We start from the raw sequence: 23129 nt of genomic DNA on the forward strand, positions 1-23129 counted from the left end.
TTACACCAAAAGCGTATAAATAGCTTGAATCTTTCGGCTATGTTGGCTAACAAGCTACCGAGGTGGTTGACGAGCTGTTTCTGAAGAACCGTCCACTAGATTATACGTCACGCTGGCAGCATCGCCTGAAAGACGCACATCGCCGTCTGCTGACTGGAGTGGGAAACGCAGTTGAGGATCATATTTTATTTTCAGACAAAGATTCTTTTAAATTAATTTAATTAAATAATACTAATATATTGAGACATACAAAGACAGGAATGTGTTGATTGATTAGTGCGATTAAAAAATGTTTACTACAGCACATTTAAGGCAGTTTCATTCAGTCAAACTAAATCTAAATAAGTAGCTATCTACTGTAGGTCTATACTGCTGCTACATGCTGTAACAATACATCATGTAGATGTATATAATGAACAGACTAAGTCTATACTGCTGCTACATGGTGTAACAATACATCATGTAGATGTATATAATGAACAGACTAGGTCTATACTGCTGCTACATGGTGTAACAATACATCATGTAGATGTATATAATGAACAGACTAGGTCTATACTGCTCCTACACGGTGTAACAAAACATCATGTAGATGTATATAATGAACAGACTAGGTCTATACTGCTCCTACATGGTGTAACAATACATCATGTAGATGTATATAATGAACAGACTAGGTCCATACTGCTCCTACATTTTTGTATTTTTATTTATTTCACCTTTATTTAACCAGGTAGGCCTGTTGAGAACAAGTTCTCATTTACAACTGTGACCTGGCCAAGATAAAGCAAAGCAGTGCGACAAAAACAACAACACAGAGTTACACATGGAATAAACAAACATTCAGTCAATAACACAATAGAAGATCAAGATGATTTTTTTTGTTTAGGAATATTGTGAAACACGATCATTCCACTATTAATGCAGATATTATGGACATTTTCTTTATAACATGTAATTAAATTATAATTGTAGCTCCTTTAATTTAGAGTCAAAATGTATTTGTGTGCCATTGCCCGGCTATTAAAAGGGACAGGCGACTATTTGAGACACAGCCTCAGGAATGTTTGGTCACATGGAATCAAGTGGTCACTAGATGTCTACGGTGCCAAAGAGATTGATAGGATGGGGTGTTGGGAGTGTTGAGTGTGTTGATATAACGGTAATAATGTCAAAATTACACTTTTAACAACCATCAGAATTGGTTAAAAAAAGGTTATGCCCGGGTGGCACAGCGATCTAAGGTTCTGTATCACAGTTTTAGAGGTGTCACTATAGACCCGAGTGGCACAGCGATCTAAGGTTCTGTATCGCAGTGTTAGAGGTGTCACTATAGACCCGAGTGGTGCAGCAGTCTAAGGTACTGCATCGCAGTGTTAGAGGTGTCACTATAGACCCGAGTGGCACAGCGATCTAAGGTACTGTATCACAGTGTTAGAGGTGTCACTATAGACCCGAGTGGTGCAGCAGTCTAAGGTACTGCATCACAGTGTTAGAGGTGTCACTATAGACCCGAGTGGTGCAGCAGTCTAAGGTACTGCATCGCAGTGTTAGAGGTGTCACTATAGACCCGAGTGGCACAGCGATCTAAGGTACTGTATCGCAGTGTTAGAGGTGTCACTATAGACCCGAGTGGCACAGCGATCTAAGGTACTGTATCGCAGTGTTAGAGGTGTCACTATAGACCCGAGTGGTGCAGCAGTCTAAGGTACTGCATCGCAGTGTTAGAGGTGTCACTATAGACCCGAGTGGTGGAGCAGTCTAAGGTACTGCATCACAGTGTTAGAGGTGTCACTATTAACCCGAGTGGTGCAGCAGTCTAAGGTACTGCATCGCAGTGCTAGAGGCGTCACTACACACCCGGGTTCGATCCCGGTCTGTACCACAACCTGCTGTGATCGGGAGTCCCATAGGGCGGCACACAATTGGCCAAGCGTCGTCCGGGTTAGGGGAGGGTTTGGCCGGGGGGGGCTTTACTTGGCTCATCGCGCTCTAGCGGCTCCTTGTGGCGCCTGCAGGCTGACCTCGGTTGTCAGGTGAACGGTGTTTCCTCCGACATATTGGTGCCAATTCCTTCGTGGTTAGGCGTGCGGGTGTAAAGAAACTCGGTTTGGCGGGTCATGTTTCAGAGGATGTATGACTTGACCTTCGCCTTCCCAGCCCGTTGCAAAGATGAGACAAGATCGAAATTGGGGAGAAAAAAAGGGGGTAAAATGATAAAAAAGGATATTGAAAAAAGGTTGCATTCCAACGTGGCAATAAACAGCAGGCAAAGTGACCATGTCAGGACAAAGTTAACTCAAACGTTTTACCATTGGAACGCTTGATGTAATTAACTCAAACGTTTTACTATTGGAACACTTGATGTAATTAAGTCATTATTATTTTCGGATATAAAGACTACGCTGTATCAACAAAAAACGGATTGCAACTTGCAAAACATCTGGGAAGAAAATTACAGACGGAGGCGTAACAACTTCCAACTTTGTTCGACATTTGAAGCTGCACAAAGAACGGTAAGTCGTGGCTAATATAGCCGACGTTTATATACAATTTTTGTTGTTGCTAGTATAGCATGTAGGCTAACGTAACATTAAATCAATGAGCCTCCACACAGTCAGTCAGTGCGGGAACGTGAACATTGCACCCAAGATTGAGCTACAACTGGCTAGTCAGTTGGGAGCCTAAATCCTGCCTGATGTTACTGTTGTTCCTAAAACCATTGACATACGTTAGCCTACTGTAACCACACACAGAGAGGGTGTGTGTGTGTGTGTGTTAAGGTTGGGAAATTGTGTACAAGCCTACATCGCCTGATTGCGCCCCATAGCTTGTCTTGACTTGGGACTTGAGTGCTGAGACTTACTTGTGACTTGTAAAACAATGACTTGGTCCCACCTCTGGTATATACTGTATTCTATCCTATTCTACTGTATCTTAGTCTATGCATTACTCATCTCATATGTATATACTGTATTCTATCCTATTCTACTGTATCTTAGTCTATGTATTACTCATCTCATATGTATATACTGTATTCTATACCATTCTACTGTATCTTAGACTATGCCCCTCTGACATCACTCATCCAAATATTTATATATTCTTAATTCCATTCCTTTAGATTGTGTCTATTGGTGTATTGTTAGATATTACTGGACTGTTGGAGCTAGAAACACAAGCATTTTGCTACACCCGCAATAACATCTGCTAAACAAGTGTATGTGAAAATAAAATGTGATTTGATGTATATAGGTCTGGTGTTGGAGGTCATTCTACACTCTGTGTTCTACTACCCAGGTCTGGTGTTGGAGATCATTCCACACTCTGTGTTCTACTACCCAGGTCTGGTGTTGAAGATCATTCCACACTTCGTGGATCTCCTGCACATATTTTCTGATGTTTTATCAGACCACTTGAATGAGAGTATCTCTTGTCACACTGATTAGGCTTCTCTCCTGTGTGGCTAAGTTCAAGTTGGGTACTGAGGTACCGTAACCTCTTAGCTGAAAGGCCGGAGGGCAGTAAAAAAGATTTCTGGGGTAACGATTCTCAGCCGTTGTTGCTTTTCTTTTCAGTTTTTCCTTTTTTGGAAGAGAGCGGGAGTGGAGATGGCGCAGAATTCTTCAAATAGGTCGGTCCCTGGGATCGGGCTGGCGAATACGGTTCGCTTTGCGTGGAAGGACAAGGAGATGGAGCCATTCGGACGTGAAACTTTTGGAAGGACTATCTTGATGTGGATCCTTAAACTGACAGGGAAGGATGTGTTTTGCCTCCTAGGTTACCCGTTGGAGGGAACTTATGATGTGTCTTTACACACAAAAGAAAAACACGACGAGATCCTGAAAAAGGTGAGAGAAGTGGGAGGTGCGAGGCCGATGTGCCACTACGAGGTAACCAGCTAGGGCAAAAAACAATTTCAGGATTGTAACTGTGAACATTTATAATCCGTACGTCAAGGACGAGGAGGTGAGGGCCTTTCTGGGGAGATACATGGATGATATCTCCTCAGCAAGGCACCTCAAGGACTCCCTGGGTTTTTGGAACGGGAGGAGAGACTTCCAGGCCCCCCTCAGGGAGGACCCAAAGGGACTGGGCGGCTACCTTCATCCTCCAGCTATGTTCTCCCTGGGGGCTGACAGGGGGACATTGTTTTATGCACGTCAGCCCCCGTTTTGCAGGCATTGTATGGCCTACGGCCACATCCTAGCCTCGTGCAGCACAAGAAAGTGCAGATTTTGTGGATCTGGGGAGCACGAGGCGAAGGACTGTGACAAGCTCAAGGCGTGCCACGGGTGTGGCTCGTCAGCACACCTGTGGCAGGAATGCCCGGCTCGTCAGAGGTCACACGTGTCTGCGGCTGGGGGGGGAGCAGGAGCGGGGGATGGGGGAAGAAGGGGAGGAGGCCCAGACCAAGAACAGAGCACAGGCCCAGAGGGGACGGCCTCACCGATGGAGGAGGAGCAAAGAGCGGCAGCAGGAGGGGAGGGAGACAAAGGCACGGGAGCAGCAGAACCAGGAGGAGAGGAGGGAAAAGAGGCGGAAGGAAGAGAGGGAGTGGAGGAGCCAGAGAGGGCAGCAATGGAGGGAGAGGTGGTGGAGAAGGAATCGGTGGCAGGACCAGTGGAGGGAGAGAGGGAGTGGGGGGACAGCAGAATGTCGAGCGCCCTCGTGGAAGAGATGGGGGGAATGGTGGAGGAGCTTGCGGGGAGGGAGGGTGGTGTCTCCCTGTTACCGCCATCGCCAAAGAAGAGAGGGAAGAGGAAGGGGTTCTCGACAGACAGCGAGAGGGAAGTGGGTATGGGGAGGGAGGGGGTGGACAAGCGAGTGATGGGGGCGGGAGAAACTGTGTCCTCGCTGGCTTCCCCAGCCCCTCAACTCCTGGTGGAGCTTGATACACCAAGCACGGCTCAGGACTGTTCACCTGAGGGGGGGTCGCAGTTCCTGTTTGGGGACACGGGCTTCCCTACTCTCTACCTAACCAGATACGGGGCTGGGGAAGTGGAGGAGTTTGGTGGTCAACCCAGAATGCAGGGCACTCGGGAGCCAAACACCCTTCCTGCATCCTGGGTTGGTGAGATGGAGGAAGACGGGTGGACGTCGGGAGGAGAGACGGTGTCCCTGCCGGTGGAAATGGAGCAGGGGAGCAGGGGATTTTGTGTGGCTAAAGGCTGAGGGTTTTTGTGGTTATGCAGGGGAGGGTTTTGGGGATGGATGTCACCTTAAGGGATTGCAGATATAGATTAGTGGGGGTGTACGGGCCACAGGTGGCGGCAGACAGGAAGGAGATGGTGGACTGTCTGGCGCCACAAATAGGCAAGTGGTGATAGGGGGGGTTTTAATATAGATTTAGGGGTAGGGGGGGATAGCAGTGCAGGCGCCATCACCGGGCTAATGGCTTGCCATGGTTTGGTTGATGGAGGCCTGCACACTACTCCGACAATGGCTGGTTCCACTTGGTGCAACTCCCGGGGGGTTGAGCGGAGGCTTGACTATTTTTATGTCTAGGTCAGTTGTCTAGGCAGCTGTTGCCTGTTTTATTTTCGGATCACGACGGGGTGCTCCTGCAGGTGAGGTCACCAGTCTGCCTCTTCGGTAGGGGGTACTGGAAATTAGATCGGGATGTGCTGGATGAGCTTTCATTGAAGCCTTCACTGGTTTGTTTCGTGGGATTGAAGGCCTCCGGTCCATGTGTGAGGGGGTGTTAGAGTGGTGGGATTTAGTTAAGGTAAGTTATGGACAACAAGCTCAAGGACCTGAATTGGTTGAGCCTCCACAAGTGCTTGCCGGTACGTTTCATCATGTACAGGCATAGCTTGGCGCGATCCCCTACCTGTCCAAGACCATCTTGTGGCGGGGAGGAGACACCTTTTGGGACTGTGCCTTTGCCGGAGTAGTATGGGCACGGCTGTTGTTAGGTGGGTGAAAGGGAATTTTGTTTTAACTTGGGCTAGGGTAGAGAGGGGTGTAGGGAGAGCGAGGGGGACGGTCAGGGACAGGTTTCTGCTCTGACTTCTCATAAGCCTCTTTAAACGGGGGCTGTGGGAAGCCAGGCAGGACATGGTAAAGACAGGGAGAGATTGGGGGGTGGAGGGGATAGTGAGGAGGGTGGAAGGAAATTTCAGGGGGAGGGAGGAGAGGAAGTGGGGGCAGCATGCTGCCCGGGAGAGATGGAAGGGAGGTTTAGGGCTGAGGTTAATTTGGATGATTTAAGGGGATAGATTAGGGACGGGAGATAGGGGAAGGTGTGGCTTTAGAGATGTAGTTTGTAGGCATGAAGGGGAGGGAAGATGCTCCCCTGAGTTTTTTGTTGTTGGGTTTTTGTTTCGTTTTGAATTTAAAAATGCCTATATTTGAGTTTGTTTGGAATATTGATGGTTTTGTTTTGTAGGAATGGAATTGTACGTAATAAAAACTTTTATATATATAAAAATTCTTCCAGTATGTCAATATAGTGCATGGTATGTACGTTTAGAATCACTTTTCAACCAACCCAGTGCATTTGTTGAAAATGAAAATTTTTGAAATCAACAATACGTCAAAGGATTCAACTGCTGGACATTGGGTTTGATTCAGACCCTGCCAGCATGGCCAGAGATGTAACTTATAACCACAGAACCAACACAGACCTTTCATGCATGACTAAAAACACCTAAGTATTAGATTTACTGCCCTGGTCTGTATCCGCCTCAGACACCATTCACAATGTTGGCTGAGGTACGAGTAAAACATTACATATTATTTCCTAACCATTCACAATGCTGGCTGAGGTACGAGTAAAACATTACATATTATTTCCTAACCATTCACAATGCTGGCTGAGGTACGAGTAAAACATGACATATTATTTCCTAATTGTAAAAAAAAATCCCCACTCCATAATCAACTAGTCTCTCTGTTTAACCAGAATAACATGTTGTGTCCTTCAAACTGTTAGTCCATAATCAACTAGTCTCTCACTGTTTAACCTTTCTGAACAACCCATCCCGGATCCGGGATAATTGTCATCAGCAACGCTTAATAGCATAGCGCCACAGTCAAATAATATTACTAAAAATATTTATAATCATGCAATCACAAGTGAAATATACCAAAACACAGCTTAGCTTGTTGTTAATCCACCTATCGTGTCAGATTTTGAAAATATATTTTACAGCGAAAGAAATCCAAGCTTTTGTGAGTGTAGCTTTCTATGCTACATTAGCTTAGCCTTATATTAGCTTGGTTAGCTTGGTCACGAAAGTAAGAAAAGCAATCAAATTAATCGCTTACCTTTTGATAATCTTCGGGTGGTTCCACTCACGAGACTCCCAGTTGCACAACAAATGTTCTTTTTGTTCGAGAAATATTACTTTTATATCCAAATACCTCCGTTCGTTTGGTGCGTTATGCTCCGAAATCCACCGGAAAGAGCGGTCACGAAAACGCATACGAAAATGCCAAATAATGTCCACAGAAACATGTCAAACGTTTTTTATAATCAATCCTCAGGATGTTTTTCAAATATATATTCGATAATATATCAACCGGGAGTGTTGGTTTTTCATTAGGACCGGGAGAAACAATGGCCGCCTTTCTCTGTTGCACACAACTCACTCTGAGAGCCCCCACCTATCCACTTACGCAATGTGATCTTTCACGCTCATTTTTCAAAATAAATGCCTGAAACTTTGTCTAATGACTGACACCTTAGGGAAGCCATAGAAAAAGGAATCTGGTTGATATCCCTTTAAATGCACGTTAGGCATGCATAAGAACAGAGAGGTTTCAAAAAAGAGGCACTTCCTGATTGGATTTTCCTCTAGTTTTCGCCTGCAATATTAGTTCTGTTAAACTCACAGACAATATTAAGACAGTTTTGGAAACTTTAGAGTGTTTTCTATCCTAATCTGACAATTATATGCATATTCTAGTTTCGGGGGCTGAGAAATAGGCAGTTTCAAATGGGTATGTTTTTTAGCCAAAAACGAAAATACTGCCCCCTAGCCTTAAGAAGTTTTAACCAGAATAACATGAATTGTGTCCTTCAAACTGTTAGACTGTTAGTCCATAATCATATTCAGCTACTTAGATGTCATGTTATGTTCTCTATAATGAAACATCACCAAGTGAAATAAAGTTGATAAGATACTCTTAATAGACATTAAATAAAAAATGGTTGTTCAGAAATCATTAATTATCATGTTGCTCTCATGAAATGAACGAAATATTTCACAATCATTCCCACTGCTGATATTCACATAGAAATATGATCCTTGTAATTACTCTCAGTTGCATTGACCTGCAGACATCAGACACCACCTCTCCCCTATGCACATGTGACTGAAATGTAACCAATCACAAAAATCACTGAGCCAGCGTTGATGGCCCAATAAAAAGGGCCATCAATGCCAGCCAATTGGATAATTCCAGTGCAGTACATGTGGACAGATAATTCCAGTGCAGTACATGTGTAGAGAGATAATTCCAGTGCAGTACATGTGTAGAGGGATAATTCCAGTACAGTACATGTATAAAGGGTGTAGAAGGATAATTCCAGTGCAGTACATGTGTAAAGGTTATAGAGGGATAATTCCAGTGCAGTACATGTGGTGAGGGATAATTCCAGTGCAGTACGTGTGTAGAGGGATAATTCCAGTGCAGTACATGTGTAGAGGGATAACTGTTTATTGACTGGAGAGAGAGAGAGGTAACCATATGCTGAAAACAGGTCCCTGGCGGAACGACAACAACATGGCTGCTTGTTAAAGAAGAGATGGAGGGAGAGAGTGAGGTAACCATATACATTGCACATGGACCTTAAGAAATCCTGAATGTATTGAAATGTGTTAACTTGTTATGGATAGGGGGCAGCATTTTCACGTTTGGATGAAAAGTGTGCCCAGAGTAAACTGCCTGCTACTCAGTCCCAGTTGCTAATATATGCATATTATTGGTAGATTTGGATAGAAAGCACTCTGAAGTTTCTAAAACTGTTTGAATGATGTCTGTGATTATAACAGAACTCATATGGCAGGCGCAAACCTGAGAAAAATCAAACCAGGAAATGGGAAATCTGAGGTTTGTAGGTTTTTAACTATTGGCCTATCGAATACACAGTGTCTATGAGGTCATTTTGCACTTCCTAAGGCTTCCACTAGATGTCAACAGTCTTTAGAACCTTCCACTAAATACCCTGGTTTAAATGAAGATATGGATTTCTCACCCTTCCTGTAGGGTCGTGATAGGTCCATTTGCTGTCATCTAGTGGACATTTTGCTCAATTGCCCTCAGCTATGTTTAGACTGTTGTTCATGTTTTGCTGTGTTCTAGTGTACTATGGAATATATTGCTTTCTTATTCTAGACACTTCTCCCAGTCATATTTAAGGTTAGAACTACCTTTCTAAGTGTTCTGATACGTCTAGCTTGGAGTTGTATCCTTATGATAACATAGCTACAGTATTTCACCTTTTAATGTGTATATTATTGCTTACTAGGTGTGTCCAATTTGGTAACCACTCCCTCTTCTAATTAGGGCTAATTGGAAAATCCTTTCAAAAGAGGACATTGTATTCTCCTTTTTTTGTACCCCCTGACGAAGGCCATGCAGCCGAAACGCGTCGGTTTTTAAACAACTTTGTTTCTATTGAACATGCCATACTAATAAAGGCATTTTAATTAATTATATGAAGAGTGCCTTGGTCCTCCTTTCTTTTTGAGTCTTTAGAACCTTGTTTGATGCTTCTACTGTGAAGTGGGGCCGAATGAGTCAGAGGTCTGCCAGAATGCCTTGAGCTCATGACGCTCGTTCACGTAAGAGCGAGCTCTGTTCCATTGCTTTTCATGAACACAAAGGAATTCTCCGGTTGGAACATTATTGAAGATTTATGATAAAAACATCCTAAAGATTGATTCTATACTTAGTTTGACATGTTTCTAAGGACTGTAATATGACTTTTCGCCTGAACTTTTGCCTGGACCTGCCCGCGAGAGTTTAGATTGTGTACTGAACGCGCGAACCAAAAGGAGTAATTTGGACATAAATGATGGACTTTATGGAACAAATCAAACATTTATTGTGGAACTGGGATTCCTGGGAGTGCATTATGATGAAGATCATCAAAGGTAAGTGAATATTTATAATTCTATTTCTGACTTATGTAGACTCCAACATGGCAGATATCTTTTTGGGTTGTGTATGTCTCTGATTATTGCATGGTGTGCTTTTTCCGTAAAGTTTTTTTGAAATCTGACACAGCGGTTGCATTAAGGAGAAGTATATCTTTAAATCTGTGAATAACACTTGTATCTTTTATCAATGTTTATTATGAGTATTTCTGTAAATTGATGTGGCTCTGTGCAAATTCACGGGATGTTTTGGAGGCAAAGCCAAATGTAAACTGAGGATTTTGGATATAAATATGAACTTGATCGAACAAAACATACATGTATTGTGTAACATGTTGTCCCGGGAGTGTCATCTGATGAAGAATATCAAAGGTTAGTGATTAATTTCATCAATATTTCTGCTTTTTGTGACTCCTCTCTTTGGTTGGAAAATCGCTGTATGCTTTCAGTGACTAGTTGCTGTCCTAACATAATGATATGTTCTGCTTTCGCTGAAAAGCTTTTTTGAAATCGGACACTGTGGTTGGATTAACGAGATTGTTATCTTTAAAATGGTGTATGTTTGAGAAATTTGAATTATGATATTTCTGTTGATTGAATTTGGCGCCCTGCAATTTCATTGGCTGTTGGCGAGTGGTTCCGCTAGTCCTAGACAGGTTTTAATAACCCATCATTTATACTTGTTAATTTATAACCTATCATTTATATATGTTAATTCATAACCCATCATTTATACCTGTTAATTCATAACCCATCATTTATACCTGTTAATTCATAACCCATCATTTATACCTGTTAATTCATAACCCATCATTTATACCTGTTAATTCATAACCCATCATTTATACCTTCTCTTTATACCTTCTCGGATTCGAAAATGCTAATTAGCATCAAAGTAGACGACATGCAAGACTACAAATCCCTGCAAGCTCCTGCATGTCATCTCTAGCCGACACCTTTCACAGAACAGTTCACTGAATTGTCCATTGAAATAAATGTTGACAATTTAATCATTGCTTCATAAAGGCCTGATTGGTGGAGTGCTGCAGAGATGGTCGTCCTTCTGGAAGGTTCTCCCATCTCCACAGAGGAACTCTGGAGCTCTGTCAGAGTGAACATCGGGTTCTTGTTCACCTCCTTGACCAAGGCCCTTCTCCCCCGATTTCGCAGTTTGGCCGGGCGGCCAGCTCTAGGAAGAGTCTTGGTGGTTCCAATCTTCTTCCATTTAAGAATGATGGAGGCCACTGTGTTCTTGGGGACCTTCAATGCTGAAGACATTTTTTGGTACCTTTCCCCAGATCTGTGCCTCGAATTCCTTTGACCTCATGGCTTGGTTTTTGCTCTGACATGCTTTGTAAACTGTGAGACTTTATATAGACAGGTGTGTGCCTCTCCAAATCATGTCTAATCAATTGAATTTACCACAAGTGGACTCCAATCAAGCTGGAGAAACATCTCAAGGATGATCAATGGAATCAGGATACATCTGAGCTCAATTTCGAGTCTCATAGCAAAGGGTCTGAATACTTAAGTAAATACATTTGCAAAAATGTCTAAACCTGTTTTGGGGTTGTCCATTATGGGCTATTGTGTGTAGATTGATGAGGGGGAAAAATATTCCATTTTAGAATAAGGCTGTAATGTCACTAAATGTGGAAAAAGTGAAGGGGTCTGAATACTTAATGAATGCGCTGTATTTCACTGGCAGATTTTTCTACCACTGGCAGAGTTTTCTACCATTGTCAGTTTTGTACACAGTCACGTGATACGTGGTATAGAAAAGTCCAATCTTAGGAGAGTACATGGGAGGCACTATACTGTGTGTCTGCAGGTGTCTATCTGGTCAAAACCACTGATACAGGTGCCCCTCCACCCTCTGGTGGGATGGATCATGTCTACAGAGAAACTTAGATTCAAATACTTTGATTTGTGTCTATTGGTTATACTGTATGTTGTGAAATTGTTAGATATCACTTGTTAGATATTACTGCACTGTCGGAGCTAGAAACACAAGCATTTCACTACACCCTCAATAACATCTGCTAAATACGTGTAAGTGACCAATAAAATGTGATTTTGATTTGAAATAAACGTCCTATTTATCAAAGGTGCTTTTGGTTGGGGTCAACATGAATCCAAAGGATTTGAATTTGTTAACATTCCATATTGATACAGAAACACAAAACCATGATTTATATTTATTAAGAAAAAGTTGATTGACAAAGTCATGAAAAATTGGAAGAATTGAATAAACCACATTTTGGCTATGATAAAAGATATGCCTCTGGGGTCAAAATGATCCATGTCAGAAGTGTGGATCAATGCAAATATGTAGTAGTGTGTAAAGTTTGTTTTAAATTCTCACTCATTAAACACGAATCAATCAACACATGCTTCTCTTTGAACGACTTAATATAATAATACACTTTTATTAAATAAATGAAAAATAAACGTTTGGTTCCTCAACTGCGTTGCCCACTCCAGTCAGCAGACGGCGATTTGCTTATTTTAGGTTCAGGCGATGCTGCCAGTGTGACGTATAATCTAGTGGACGGGGCGCTCCTTCAACAACAACAGCTAGTCAGACCCATCGGTAGCTTTCTAGCAAACATAGCTACAACATTCACGCTCTTTACAATGTTTTGGTGTATATTAGTCGCTGTGTATTAAACACACTTCTGTCGTATGTACTTGTTGGCCCATTTAATTATATATTTACGTTGTTTGTCAGCTAGCTGGTTTGCTAAGTTAGCTTAGAACTAGGCTAGTCACTAATGCTAGCTAGCTAACATCTCCGACCATGAGTTCACTAAGTTACTCTCCTTCTGCTAAAGAAGAGGTGGTCTGCTGGACGGAGAAAGAAGCTTTCGTGAAAGAGGAGGACGAAGAGGAGGCTGTTACAATACAAAAACAAGTAGAGGGTGAGGCTGTTACCGTGAAAGAAGAAGAGAAAGACGTTACAGTGAAAGAAGAGGAAGACGCGTTCAGAGTGAAAGAGGAGGAGGATGTTACAGTAAAAGAGGAGGAAGAGAAAGATGGGGATGCAGTTTTTGGAGTGAAAGAGGAGGGGGAGATGACTGTCACATTGGAGGAAGAGGAGGAGATTGGAGATCTGTTTAACACCAGTAAGTACCGTCTCTGTCTGCAGTCGTTGAACCAATATGCAGTAAAAGTGTTCTACACTTTAATGTTGTTCTGTAGGAATGGCTGAAGCTACACTGTAACGTGTAGAACATCAAGAGTGGACCATCAACAAAACGTTAACAATTGATCAAATGCATCCAATGACAATACCTGAAATACTGTAGTCCTCAATATCTCCTATTATCTTAGCCCAAGATGTACTCTTAAAAGGGCAATCAGCAGTTGTCTGTCGTACCCCATCAGAACCCAAAATATAAGCTTTTTTTTACTCCAATGTTTGTCAGTAAATATAAACAAACATTATATCCTCAAAACATGGTTAAAACTATCATGTTGATATCATGGATGGTTGCATTTCTCCAGCCCCATCCCTCAGCTTTTTACCGAAACGATTGTTTCTACTGCTAATTGCTGCCTCCGTTACTCCTCAAGGTCCAAGGACTGTATGTTATTTTCAGAGGTAGACTGGCTCTGGCAGCTAAAATAGTCAAATATTCCATCAAAATGTGAATCGATTCACAATTGCGATACATTTCTAGAAACATAAATCGCTGTACTTTCATATCACATCAAAATAATTTCACACAACTTTCATATCACATCAAAATAAGTAACCAGTCGCGACGCCCCAAACGGTAAACCAAATTAGTTTCTCGTAATTTCACCTTCCTTTAGTTTTCTTTTTCTTCTTTGGACTTTTTATGGTGCTTGGCAACCAACGTTAAGCTGCATTACCACCATCAACTGGACTGGAGTGTGGACCTCAGTTCATCTTTTAATCACCCACGTTGGTATATACCAAGACAGTCATGAAGAGGGCACAACAAAACCTTTTCCCCCTCAGGAGACTGAAATGATTTGGCATGGGTCCCCAGATCCTCAAAAGGTAATACAGCTGCACCACCGAGAGCATCCTGACCGGTTGCATCACCGCCTGGTATGGCAACTGCTCGGCATTTGATCGTAAGGCGCTACAGAGGGTAGTGCGAACGGCCCAGTACATCATTGTGGCCAAGCTTCCTACCATCCAGGACCTATATAATAGGCGTGTCAGAGGAAAGCCCACAAAATTGTCAGAGACTCCAGTCACCCAAGTCATAGACTGTTTTCTCTGCTAACGCACGGCAAGCGGTACCGGAGCGCCATGTCTAGGACCAAAAGCCTCAACAGCTTCTACCCGCAAGCCATAAGACTGCTGAACAATTCATAAAATCACCACCGGACAATTTACATTGACCCCCCCTCACCCCCCTCCCTTTTGTGCACTGCTGCTACTCGCTGGTTGTTTGTTACCTATGCATAGTCACTACGCCCCCACCTTCATGTACAGATTACCTCAACTAGCCTGTACCCCCACACACTGACTCGGTACCGGTGCCCCCTGTATATAGCCTCCACACTGACTCAGTACCGGTGCCCCCTGTATATAGCCTCCACACTGACTTGGTACCGGTGCCCCCTGTATATAACCTCGTTATTGTTATTCTCATTGTGTTACTTTTTATTATTACTTTTTATTTTAGTCTACTTGGTAAACGTTTTCTTCTTCTTGAACTGCACTGTTGGTTAAGGGCTTGTAAGTAAAGCATTTCACGGTAAAGTCTAAGTTGGTGTCTTGACGGATTTGTAAAAAACGGTTTGTCATAAAACACTATATATATTTTTTAAATGTTGGTGACACCGCCCCACATGGTGTCTCATTATTGGGATTCATTGCTGATTCCTACCTGTAGCTCACTATGAGGTGTCTAGTGATACAGGTTAAGGGCCCTGTTGGAGATTGGTGGTTGGTAGCGGAGTCGAGGGAACAAGCAGGGTTGGACATGGCCATGTTAATTTCCCACACACAGTCTCTGTGGTTCATATGAACCCCATTCCTGGGAATTAGATTTGATTACAAATGGCCCCTGTCTGTTACCACAGATCGGTTCCGTCTGTCCCATTCCCAGCTAGGTTACGAGGCACTTTATCATCAGTACCTATGACTGGTTGATAGGGCAAACCTCCATGCTTGTTATAGAAAAAGTAATTAGGGGAAAACTATTTAGTAAACTGAAATAAAATAACAAACCTGTTTGAAAAGTGAAACCTATTCCAAAACTATCTTTGACTCCAAAACTAAATAGCCTAAAATAATAACCAGCGTGAATTATGTTCAGTTTGAATAATTTATATCTTAACTTTGGGCAAAAATATAATTGTGTTTTAAATAATTTTTTATATGGTTTTAAAATTCTGAACCTGGTGGCTGGTAAATGCTGCCATGGGATGGCAATGTTTCAAATAGACCTAGCTTGTGTATCACTATCAGTTCCTATCACTATCCAGAAATACTTTAAGAAATTAGGATATTGGAAACTACTTTCGATTCGTATTAACAGCTTAAAGAAAAGAACATTGGGATTTTTGTGAGAATTAGCTTAGGAACTGCGTGTCACAGCATGACAATGTGAACGTGATTGGTCGACAGTCTCTTGGACGGGCGTTATATACGCTTTGACATTTTCTGGAATAGTTTTTATTTGAAAACGTTTTTATGTACTTGCCTGCCTATTGAATTTGGAATGCATTGTACTGTTCATCTCTGAAACTCACTGAGATAATTCCTTTCATACAGCAGTAGCAATACAGGGATATGTAGTGGGGCAAAAAAAAAGTGACCAAATACTTATTTTCCACCATAATTTGCAAATAAATTCATTAAAAATCCTACAATGTGATTTTCTGGATTTTCTTTTCTCATTTTGTCTGTCATAGTTGAAGTGTACCTATGATGAACATTACAGGCCTCTCTCATCTTCTTAAGTGGGAGAACTTGCACAATTGGTGGCTGACTAAATACTTTTTTGCCCCACTGTAACATCTACAGAAAAGACAGGAATGCTTATGGGGTAGCTGTTGCTGTATACAGTGCATTCGGAAAGTAGTCAGACCCCTTGACTTTGTCCACATTTTGTTTAAAGCCTTATTCTAAAATTGATAAAATTATTTTTTCCCCCCTTTCATTTAGCTAATTTATTTGGCACTCCTGCATTTGGGGAGTTTCTCCCATCCTTCTCTGCAGATCCTCTCTAGCTCTGTCAGGTTGGATGGGGAACATCACTGCACAGCTATTTTCACGTCTCTCCAGAGATGTTAGATCGGGCTCAAGTCCGGGCTCTGGCTGGGCCACTCAAGGACATTCAGAGACTTGTCCCGAAGCGACTCCTGTGTTGTCTTGGTTGTGTGCTTAAGGTCGTTGTCCTGTTGGACGGTGAACCTTTGCCCCAGTCTGAGGTCCTGAGCGCTCTGGAGCAGGTCTTTCATCAAGGATCTCTCTGCACTTTGCTCCGTTAATATTTCCCTCGATCCTGACTAGTCTCCCAGTCCCTGCTGCTGAAAAACAATCCATGATGCTGCCACCACCATGCTTCACTGTGGGGATGGTGCCAGGTTTCCTCCAGACGAGACTCTTGGCGTTCAGGCCATTGAGTTCAATCTTGGTTTCATCAAGCCAGAGAATCTTGTTTCTCATGGTTTTAGAGTCCTTAAGGTGCCTTTTGTCAAACTCCAAGCAGGCTGTCATGTGCCTTTTACTGAGGAGTGGCTTCCGTCTGGCCACTCTACCATAAAGGTCTGATTGGTGGAGTGCTGCAGAGATGGTTGTCCTTCTGGAAGGTTCTCCCATCTCCACAGAGGAACTTTGGAGCTCTGTCAGAGTGAGCATCAGGTTTTTGTTCACCTCCCTGACCAAGGCCTTTCTCCCCCAATCGCTCAGTTTGGCCGGGTGACCAGCTCTAGGAAGAGTATTCCATTTAAAAATGATGGAGGTCACTGTGTTCTTGGGGACCTTCAATGCTGCAGAATTTTTTTGGTACCCTTCCCCAGATCTGTGCCTCGACATAATCCTGTCTTGGAGCTCTACGGACAGTTCCTTCGACCTCATGGCTTGGTTTTTGCTCTGACATGCACTGTCAACTGTGGGACAATATATAGACAGGTGTGTGTGTGCCTTCCAAATCATGTCCAATCAGTTGAATTTACCACAGGTGGACTACGAACAAGTTGTAGATACATCTCAAGGATTATTAATGGAAACAAGATGCACCTGAAAGCAATTTTGAGTCTCATAGAAAAGGGTCTGAATACTTATGTAAATAAGGTATTTCTGTTTTTTTACCTGTTTTCACTTTGTCATTATGGGCTATTGATGACACCCCTCTGAAACAAGATAGCCTAACCATCAGAAAAACATCTTCCTTAGCCTACTCCTCCCGCTGCTGCTTGCCTTCGTAAATTCTGATGTTATGCTCCTAAAGTTTCTGATAATAGGCTACACCAGCAGTCGTTATGCTCCTATAGTTTCTGGTAATAGGCTACACCAGCAGTCGTTATGCTCCTATAGTTTCTGGTAATAGGCTACACCAGCAGTCGTTATGCTCATATAGTTTCTGGTAATAGACTACACCAGCAGTCGTTATGCTCCTATCATTTCTGGTAATAGGCTTCACCAGCAGTCGTTATGCTCCTATAGTTTCTGGTAATAGGCTCCACCAGCAGTCGTTATGCTCCTATAGTTTCTGGTAATAGACTACACCAGCAGTCGTTATGCTCCTATCGTTTCTGGTAATAGACTACACCAGCAGTCGTTATGCTCCTATCGTTTCTAGTAATAGACTATACCAGCAGTCGTTATGCTCCTATAGTTTCTGATAATAGGTTACACCAGCAGTCGTTATGCTCCTATCGTTTCTGATAATAGACTACACCAGCAGTCGTTATGCTCCTATCGTTTCTGGTAATAGGCTACACCAGCAGTCAGCAACCCTTTAACATTTGGTGCTAATTTATCTGACCATTTCTACTGATCTGGTGCCAGTTCTGATTTTCATATTCACATTTTACTGGAACAGTTTCATTTCATTTATAATAGTATCTCAAAATTATTATCTGTGTTTAATCTACATTCTATCTAAATCTAAAAGAAAATTCAAATCTAAAGGTAACTTTTATTGCCATTGCCAACTATGTAAAAATAGTCTACATAAAGCCAACAAATAAAAACATCACAGCCTGCAGGTAGAAAATATCCTGATAAAAATAAATATCCAATAATTCACATTTGCTGCACATGGCATGTCTACAACAAACTTGAAACATTGTATCAACTGGGTCAGCCCAAAACTCCGGATAGCAAGCTTGCAACATTGTATAAAATGTTCTAGGCCCCCAGTTTCTTGGCTATTTGTGCAAAGAATAAGAAGTAATCAGGTATTTTATAACATTTCCACTGGATCAGAGCATTACATCTTTCCCTTTTATGCTGAGTGGTTATCGAAAGGGTGAGAGTTGGAAATATTTTACGAAAATACTTTGAGGAACTATTGTCATTCGCAATTGGTTTTTGATTAGACTTTGTTTACTTAATGTTTGAGGTGAAGAAAAAATTACTTTGAGAAGCTCCACAGCTCATTAGTGGTGGTGCGTTAAGACAATCAGAAATACTATCAGACATCCCCAAATTGGCACATTTATAGGCCTACATTTGCGCGCAGGACAGGTAGACTAGTCCTACTTCTATCAAATCAAAATGTATTTGTCACGTGCTCCAAATACAACAGGTGTAGTAGACCTTACAGTGAAATGCTGACTTACAGGCTCTAACCAACAGTGCAAGTCTAAGTTTAAAAAATGCACTCGAACTACGTATCATTTAGTGGCTCCTTATGTTACGCTGGGAAAACAGTTTTCATGGGCACAGAAATACTAAATAATTTCAGAGTTTGCTAAATCCAATGGTTCTAACCGAGAGTCACCTTAACTTTATTGACAACAGCCAAATGGATACTGTCGTTAACATGGTTCTTCAATAATTACACATAATACTTAATACTGTAGCTGTTTAGTTACAGTCACATGTTCAACTATCATCAGCTGATCCAGGAAATCATTTTCTGAATGACAGTATCATGACAAACATCACAACATGCAACAACAACCAAAGTGCTTCTTCATTCATTACTCTGGTAAAGACAGTTATGCCGTGCTCCACGTTGGATCCAACATCCCTAACAAATTGATGTTTATAATGTTATTGTCTGGTTAATTTACAGTAGGGTCTCATTAGTCTGTTTGGACACGGAGATACTTAGCTCATAATGTGTAGAGAACTGTTCCTTGATGGATAGGCTATTGTACAACACACACAGCTATTTTCCTTTATTCAGGACATTTTAGAATGACAACACATTACAGAGTAGCCTAGTGGGATTATTGACAAAATTACAGTGGGGCAAAAAAGTATTTAGTCAGCCACCAATTGTGCAAGTTCTCCCACTTAAAAATATGAGAGAGGCCTGTAATCTTCATCATAGGTACACTTCAACTATGACAGACAAAATGAGAAAAAAAATCCAGAAAATCACATTGTAGGATTTTTAATGAATTTATTTGCAAATTATGGTGGAAAATAAGTATTTGGTCACCTACAAACAAGGAAGATTTCTGGCTCTCACAGACCTGTAACTTCTTCTTTAAGAGGCTCCTCTGTCCTCCACTCGTTACCTGTATTAATGGCACCTGTTTGAACTTGTTATCAGTATAAAAGACACCTGTCCACAACCTCAAACAGTCACACTCCAAACTCCACTATGGCCAAGACCAAAGAGCTGTCAAAGGACACCAGAAACAAAATTGTAGACCTGCACCAGGCTGGGAAGACTGAATCTGCAATAGGTAAGCAGCTTGGTTTGAAGAAATCAACTGTGGGAGCAATTATTAGGAAATGGAAGACATACAAGACCACTGATAATCTCCCTCGATCTGGGGCTCCACGCAAGATCTCACCCCGTGGGGTCAAAATGATCACAAGAACGGTGAGCAAAAATCCCAGAACCACACGGGGGGACCTAGTGAATGACCTGCAGAGAGCTGGGACCAAAGTAACAAAGCCTACCATCAGTAACACACTACGCCGCCAGGGACTCAAATCCTGCAGTGCCAGACGTGTCCCCCTGCTTAAGCCAGTACATGTCCAGGCCCGTCTGAAGTTTGCTAGAGAGCATTTGGATGATCCAGAAGAAGATTGGGAGAATGTCATATGGTCAGATGAAACCAAAATAGAACTTTTTGGTAAAAACTCAACTCGTCGTGTTTGGAGGACAAAGAATGCTGAGTTGCATCCAAAGAACACCATACCTACTGTGAAGCATGGGGGTGGAAACATCATGCTTTGGGGCTGTTTTTCTGCAAAGGGACCAGGACGACTGATCCGTGTAAAGGAAAGAATGAATGGGGCCATGTATCGTGAGATTTTGAGTGAAAACCTCCTTCCATCAGCAAGGGCATTGAAGATGAAACGTGGCTGGGTCTTTCAGCATGACAATGATCCCAAACACACCGCCCGGGCAACGAAGGAGTGGCTTCGTAAGAAGCATTTCAAGGTCCTGGAGTGGCCTAGCCAGTCTCCAGATCTCAACCCCATAGAAAATCTTTGGAGGGAGTTGAAAGTCCGTGTTGCCCAGCAACAGCCTCAAAACATCACTGCTCTAGAGGAGATCTGCATGGAGGAATGGGCCAAAATACCAGCAACAGTGTGTGAAAACCTTGTGAAGACTTACAGAAAACGTTTGACCTCTGTCATTGCCAACAAAGGGTATATAACAAAGTATTGAGATAAACTTTTGTTATTGACCAAATACTTATTTTCCACCATAATTTGCAAATAAATAAATTAAAAATCCTACAATGTGATTTTCTGGATTTTTTTTCTTCTCATTTTGTCTGTCATAGTTGAAGTGTACCTATGATGAAGATTACAGGCCTCTCTCATCTTTTTAAGTGGGAGAACTTGCACAATTGGTGGCTGACTAAATACTTTTTTGCCCCACTGTATCTGGTGATCAGGTTATGAAATGTCATGACAAAGACATTTTAGTTTCCATGTTTCACCTGAAATATTAAATTATTTATAGTCCTAGGTCTATGTTCTTGTTAGGTGAAGTTTATTGGTCCTACAGTAGGTCTATGTTGTTGTTAGGTGAAGTTATGGGTCCTACATTAGGTCTATGTTGTTGTTAGGTGAAGTTATGGGTCCTACAGTAGGTCTATGTTATAGTTATGGGTCCTACATTAGGTCTGTTGTTGTTAGGTGAAGTTATGGGTCCTACAGTAGGTCTATGTTATAGTTAGGTGAAGTTATGGATCCTACAGTAGGTCTATGTTGTTGTTAGGTGAAGTTATGGGTCCTACAGTAGGTCTATGTTATAGTTATGGGTCCTACAGTAGGTCTATGTTGTTGTTCGGTGAACTTTTGTTAAACACTTAGTGGACAAACCCTCATTGTCAGGCTGATGGCAAAGCTAGCCAATAGCATTTTAAGTGTTTTTAAAAAAGGTATAAAGCAACAATAACAACAATAACACAAACATATTAAGCAGGACATTCAAACGAGGCTTACAATTATAATCCAAAAGTAATGTGAAGTGCACTCATAAGCAACCTGTAAATGGAGGCTATATTTGCTGTCAGCCTATGAGAATTCCCCTGAGTTTTCCCCCATGGTGGTGAATTAGTGAATAGACACAGAGCTTAATAATGTGAGTTTCCTTGAGTAGCACTCCTGATCGTGCGCTGTAATATTCAGAAAACTAAAATCTTCACTGACCATTTTTGCTCCAATCAGATATACTACATCCATAAATAGTGGTTTCCTCATTAGCAGGGAGGAGTTTCTACAACCAGATATACTACATCCATAACTAGTGGTTTCCTCATTACCAGATATACTACATCCATAACTAGTAGTATCCTCATTAGCAGATACACTACATCCATAACTAGTGGTTTCCTCATTACCAGATATACTACATCCATAACTAGTGGTTTCCTCATTACCAGATATACTACATCCATAACTAGTGGTTTCCTCATTACCAGATATACTACATCCATAACTAGTAGTATCCTCATTAGCAGATACACTACATCCATAACTAGTGGTTTCCTCATTACCAGATATACTACATCCATAACTAGTGGTTTCCTCATTACCAGATATACTACATCCATAACTAGTGGTTTCCTCATTACCAGATATACTACATCCATAACTAGTGGTTTCCTCATTACCAGATATACTACATCCATAACTAGTGGTTTCCTCATTAGCATATATACTACATGCATAACTAGCGGTTTCCTCATTACCAGATATACTACATCCATAACTAGCAGTTTCCTCATTACCAGATATAATACATCCATAACTAGCGGTTTCCTCATTACCAGATATACTACATCCATAACTAGTGGTTTCCTCCTTAGCAGATATACTACATCCGTAACTAGTGGTTTCCTCGTTAGCAGATATACTACATCCATAACTAGTGGTTTCCTCATTAGCAGATATACTACATCCATAACTAGTGGTTTCTTCATTACCAGATATACTACATCCATAACTAGTGGTGTCCTCATTACCAGATATACTACATCCATAACTAGTGGTTTCCTCATTAGCAGATATACTACATCCATAACTAGTGGTTTCCTCATTACCAGATATACTACATCCATAACTAGTGGTTTCCTCATTAGCAGATATACTACATCCATAACTAGTGGTTTCCTCATTACCAGATATACTACATCCATAACTAGTGGTTTCCTCATTACCAGATATACTACATCCATAACTAGTGGTTTCCTCATGAGCAGATACACTACATCCATAACTAGTGGTTTCCTCATTAGCAGATGTACTACATCCATAACTAGTGGTTTCCTCATTAGCAGATACACTACATCCATAACTAGTGGTTTCCTCATTAGCAGATATACTACATCCATAACTAGTGGTTTCCTCATTACCAGATATACTACATCCGTAATTAGCGG

Source organism: Salvelinus namaycush, chromosome 39 (genome assembly GCF_016432855.1).
Source record: "Salvelinus namaycush isolate Seneca chromosome 39, SaNama_1.0, whole genome shotgun sequence".
NCBI lineage: Eukaryota > Metazoa > Chordata > Actinopteri > Salmoniformes > Salmonidae > Salvelinus > Salvelinus namaycush.